Here is a 6210-nt window from a genome sequence, read left to right on the forward strand (position 1 = left end):
AGTGAGGGGAACGGCACCTCTGTACCTTCAGGCTCTGATCAGTCCCTACACCCAAACGAGGACATTGCGTTCATCCACCTCTGGCCTGCTGGCTCCCTTCCTCTGCGGAAGCATAGCTCCCGCTCAGCCCAGTCAAAACTGTTCGCTGCTCTGAAACCCCAATGGTGGAACAAGCTCCCTCACGACGCCAGGACAGCGGAGTCACTCACCACCTTCCGGAGACATTTGAAACCCCACCTCTTTAAGGAATACCTGGGATAGGATAAAGTATTCCTTCTAACCCCCCCAAATTGTAAAGTGGTTATCCCACTGGCTATAGGGTGAAACGCACCAATTTGTGAGTCGCTCTGGCTAAGAGCGTCTGCTAAATGACGTTAATGTGCCCTTGAGCAAGGCACTTAACCCTAATTGCTCCTGTAAGTCGCTCTGGTTAAGAGCGTCTGCTAAATGACTAAAATGTAAATGTAAATGTGTTAAGATTGCTTACTGTGCTTACTGTGAAAAGATTGCTATTGTGATTGCAGTTGCATAAGGTTTGCACTGATCGGTTAGCCTAATAAGCTAACCGGATACTGCATTAGTAAGAACATGAGCACGATATGAATAAAGGCAGACTAATACCATTTGATATATCCTTATTCGATTCAAATCAAGTATTAGTCTTTTCTGTATTTGTCTCGCTGACTTTTTGTCATCCAATGTAGATGTTTTCTAGTTGAGGAGCACATGGGCAATTGAAGAGCATGTCAAAACGAAGAGCCAGACTTAGTCCTGAGGCTGAGGCTATTCATTTTATTATTTCTGGAAGTGACAAGCCTTGTTATAAAGTCAAATGGGATCAATGACTATAAAGGTATGTTATACACACACGCTACACTTATTGGGTCGTACCATATTGGGATGTCATTTGAAACACATTCAATTCTTACACAAGTGAAAAAATCACTGCGTACCGCTGCATTAGACACATACGGCTTTAACATCCAATTTCAGAAGTTATGTTGTGATTCTTTTGCAAGCAATTGGGGGATGGGGAAACATATTCAAGATTTATGAACTACACCTCCCAACTTCTATTAGAATGTGTGATATTGGTGGTAATTTCCTTGGCCAGTCGGCAGACCGTTCGCGCTATGTGTGAAAGCCGGTAATGTGATTTAAATTCAAAAAATGTTTTTAACATTTGATCATAACAACCCCATCAATAAACGGAATGTAGAAGCATTTAAATGATACAAATTTACAATACATGTGAATGATGCGTATCGGCGCGTAGAATATATTCACCATTCAAGTTAACAGCGAAAATGCACCGCCGAGTAGGCCTACCGACAGAGAATCATGTTCACAACACGAGTGGGTGCGTAATCCCAGCCTGTGTAATTTGGGACTTTTTTGTGTACGCTAATGTCCTTAAATACAAAGTCTGCAATAAAGCGGTCTAAAGCGGGGAGTCAAAGGCAGACTCAGCGGTGCAAGTCACTGCAGGTCTAGCGGTGATAACTGCTGGAACCTTACCTGGGATCACATCTCTTTTTGCCCCGCTTTAACGCCATTGTTTCGGCTTTTCCGTTTTTAGCTGTAGATCTGTCATTAAATCCAACATAAAATACGTCTCCTCGTGATTTTCATAGTTTTCAGACCAAATTTATTTTTAATGTTGACACCTTTTTGGGTCCTTACCAATTTGCACCCCTGCAATGGATCTTTCCCCTAAATATTAAATCATACACATTGATAAGCAGGCTAAATGGGTCTGATCATCTGCAATTCATTAACCTAATTTGAACTGGATTACTTGATACTAAATTCTTAACTTTGTTGTATCAGGACGTGGTGTATTTGCCTCAGCACCAATTGAAAAGGGATCCTTTGTCCTCGAGTACCGTGGGGAGTTTATATCGCAATATGAACAGGACAAGAGGCAGGGGAAGTATACGGAAAAGCAAAATGCTTTCTTGTTTGATTTTGAATGGAACAATGGCTCATGGTGGTAAGTAAAGCCCTATAAGACATCAGTTAATCTCTATATGTTTATATGTTTTGTGGAGAAAACGTAAATCTGTTTCCCTCTTCAATTTTAGCATAGATGCATCCTGCGAAGACGGTTCACTGGGGCGGCTGGTAAATGATGCCCACAGGTCACCAAATTGCAAAATGAAAAAGATGACAGTCCAATGTAAACCTCATCTTTGCTTGTTTGCTATTGAAAACATTCAAGCAGAGAGTGAAATAACCTATGATTATGGAGAATCTCAGTGGCCATGGCGTGCTCTGGTAAGTACATCTGCTTTAATATATTATAATGTATAGGATCTGTCAAAGAATTATAAAATATATAAATACATGTCCCTTCTTGCATGTATTTTGTCACCGCTTTATATACACTGCTCAAAAAAATAAAGGGAACACTTAAACAACACAATGTAACTCCAAGTCAATCACACTTCTGTGAAATCAAACTGTCCACTTAGGAAGCAACACTGATTGACAATAAATGTCACATGCTGTTGTGCAAATGGAATAGACAACAGGTGGAAATTATAGGCAATTAGCAAGACACCCCCAATAAAGAAGTGGTTCTGCAGGTGGTGACCACAGACCACTTCTCAGTTCCTATGCTTCCTGGCTGATGTTTTGGTCACTTTTGAATGCTGGCGGTGCTTTCACTCTAGTGGTAGCATGAGACGGAGTCTACAACCCACACAAGTGGCTCAGGTAGTGCAGCTCATCCAGGATGGCACATCAATGCGAGCTGTGGCAAGAAGGTTTGCTGTGTCTGTCAGCGTAGTGTCCAGAGCATGGAGGCGCTTCCAGGAGACAGGCCAGTACATCAGGAGACATGGAGGAGGCCGTAGGAGGGCAACAACCCAGCAGCAGGACCTCTACCTCCGCCTTTGTGCAAGGAGGAGCAGGAGGAGCACTGCCAGAGCCCTGCAAAATGACCTCCAGCAGGCCACAAATGTGCATGTGTCTGCTCAAACGGTCAGAAACAGACTCCATGAGGGTGGTATGAGGGCCCGACGTCCACAGGTGGGGGTTGTGCTTACAGCCCAACACCGTGCAGGACGTTTAGCATTTGCCAGAGAACACCAAGATTGGCAAATTCGCCACTGGGGCCCTGTGCTCTCGCAGGTTCACACTGAGCACAGGTGACAGACGTGACAGAGTCTGGAGACGCCGTGGAGAACGTTTTTGCTGCCTGCAACATCCTCCAGCATGACCGGTTTGGCGGTGGGTCAGTCATGGTGTGGGGTGGCATTTATTTGGGGGGCCGCACAGCCCTCCATGTGCTCGCCAGAGGTAGCCTGACTGCCATTAGGTACTGAGATGAGATCCTCAGACCCCTTGTGAGACCATATGCTGGTGCGGTTGGCCTTGGGTTCCTCCTAATGCAAGACAATGCTAGACCTCATGTGGCTGGAGTGTGTCAGCAGTTCCTGCAAGAGGAAGGCATTGATGCTATGGACTGGCCCGCCCGTTCCCCAGACCTGAATCCAATTGAGCACATCTGTGACATCATGTCTCGCTCCATCCACCAACGCCACGTTGCACCACAGACTGTCCAGGAGTTGGCGGATGCTTTAGTCCAGGTCTGGGAGGAGATCCCTCAGGAGACCATCCGCCACCTCATCAGGAGCATGCCCAGGCATTGTAGGGAGGTCATACAGGCACGTGGAGGCCACACACACTACTGAGCCTCATTTTGACTTGTTTTAAGGACATTACATCAAAGTTGGATCAGCCTGTAGTGTGGTTTTCCACTTTAATTTTGAGGGTGAATCCAAATCCAGACCTCCATGGTTTGATAAATTTGATTTCCATTGATAATTTTTGTGTGATTTTGTTGTCAGCACATTCAGCTATGTAAAGAAAAAAGTATTTAATGTGATTATTTCATTCATTCAGATCTAGGATGTGTTGTTTAAGTGTTCCCTTTATTTTTTTGAGCAGTGTATATACACTGATGATTTTCTCAGTTTTAATTAAATAGATTATAATACAGAATATTTATTGTTGTATTTTGTTGCAGACACCAAGTGACAAGATCCCAGCTCAACCTTCAGCAGACCCAGAAGTGAGACAGAAACCCACTTCATCCTTCCAACAGGTTATTACACATTTATTGTACATCTTTTCTATTTAAATTAAATTAATGTCTCAGTTCATTCCAATATATAAATTAAATGCCTTTTTACTGTATTACAACCAACTTTTTTTGTAAAATGTTCACAATATCAACATCCCGTAACTTGTTTCGATATCATAGCGTAAACAAAATTAGCCCGACCATTTGACAGAACTAACCGCCCCTCAAAACATAAAATTAATCTTTATTCTCTCTAATGCCTATATTTTTTGGGGGGAGGGCAATGTTTTTGCCCATTTAACATACAGTGAGGGAAAAAAGTATTTGATCCCCTGCTGATTTTGTACGTTTGCCCACTGACAAAGAAATGATCAGTCTATAATTTTAATGGTAGGTTTATTTGAACAGTGAGAGACAGAATAACAACAAAAAAATCCAGAAAAACGCATGTCAAAAATGTTATAAATTTGTTTGCATTTTAATGAGGGAAATAGGTATTTGACCTCCTCTCAATCAGAAAGATTTCTGGCTCCCAGGTGTCTTTTATACAGGTAACGAGCTGAGATTAGGATCACACTCTTAAAGGGAGTGCTCCTAATCTCACCTTGTTACCTGTATAAAAGACACCTGTCCACAGAAGCAATCAATCAATCAGATTCCAAACTCTCCACCATGGCCAAGACCAAAGAGCACTCCAAGGATGTCAGAGACAAGATTGTAGACCTACACAAGGCTGGAATGGGCTACAAGACCATCGCTAGCAGCTTGGTGAGAAGGTGACAACAGTTGGTGTGATTATTCGCAAATGGAAGAAACACAAATTATCTGTCAATCTCCCTCGGCCTGGGGCTCCATGCAAGATCTCACCTTGTGGAGTTGCAATGATCATGAGAATGGTGAGGAATGAGTCCGGAACTACACGTGAGGATCTTGTCAATGATCTCAAGGCAGCTGGGACCATAGTCACCAAGAAAACAATTGGTAACACACTATGCCGTGAAGGACTGCAGCGCCCGCAAGGTCCCCCTGCTCAAGAAAGCACATATACAGGCCCGTCTGAAGTTTGCCAATGAACATCTCAATGATTCAGAGGAGAACTGGGTGAAAGTGTTGTGGTCAGATGAGACCAAAATGGAGCTCTTTGGCTTCAACTCAATTTGCCGTGTTTGGAGGAGGAGGAATGCTGCCTATGACCCCATGAACACCATCCCCACCATCAAACATGGAGGTGGAAACATTATGCTTTGCGAGTGTTTTTCTGCTAAGGGTACAGGACAACTTCACCACATCAAAGGGAAGATGGACGGGGCCATGTACCGTCAAATCTTGGGTGAGAACCTCCTTCCCTCAGCCAGGGCATTGAAAATGGGTCGTGGATGGGTATTCCAGCATGACAATGACCCAAAACACACGGCCAAGGCAACAAAGGATTGGCTCAAGAAGAAGCACATTAAGGTCCTGGAGTGGCCTAGCCAGTCTCCAGACCTTAATCCCATAGAAAATCTGTGGAGGGAGCTGAAGGTTTGAGTTGCCAAACGTCAGGCTCAAAACCTTAATGACTTGGAGAAGATCTGCAAAGAGGAGTGAGACAAAATCCCTCCTGAGATGTGTGCAAACCTGGTGGCCAACTACAAGAAACGTCTGACCTCTGTGATTGCCAACAAGGGTTTTGCCACCAAATACTAAGTCATGTTTTGCAGAGGGGTCAAATACTTATTTCTCTCATTAAAATGCAAATCAATTTATAACATTTTTGACATGCGTTTTTCTGGATTTTTTTTGTTATTCTGTCTCTCACTGTTCAAATAAACTTACCATTAAAATTATAGACTGATCATGTCTTTATCAGTGGGCAAACGTACAAAATCAGCAGGGGATCAAATACTTTTTTCCCTCACTGTACTTATCAATTTGCGTGATTTAATTTATATGGCAGTAGATCCATTTACATTACTTTTCAGGTTGTGAGCTTTCTTTGACCACAAAAGGATAACTCAAAGTCAGGAACCTTGACTCTAGAAGTGTTCAGTCGTCATGTCCTCATTTCGTACTTAGTCTGTTCAAGACGTAAATGTGTTTCAGATGACGTCCCGATATGGAATGACCCAACCAGAGTAGAG

At 43.2% G+C, this 6210-nt stretch overlaps 1 long non-coding RNA gene across 1 annotated transcript; it reads left to right on the top strand.

The window, feature by feature from the left end:
* Positions 1-835: 835 nt before the first annotated feature.
* Positions 836-4073, top strand: LOC121565565. Its single transcript, XR_006000620.2, has 4 exons — positions 836-853; positions 1831-1993; positions 2085-2277; positions 4034-4073. It is a non-coding gene; the product is annotated as an uncharacterized LOC121565565 (long non-coding RNA).
* Positions 4074-6210: the final 2137 nt, after the last annotated feature.

Source organism: Coregonus clupeaformis, unplaced genomic scaffold (assembly GCF_020615455.1).
Source record: "Coregonus clupeaformis isolate EN_2021a unplaced genomic scaffold, ASM2061545v1 scaf0308, whole genome shotgun sequence".
In the NCBI taxonomy this organism is placed as follows: domain Eukaryota; kingdom Metazoa; phylum Chordata; class Actinopteri; order Salmoniformes; family Salmonidae; genus Coregonus; species Coregonus clupeaformis.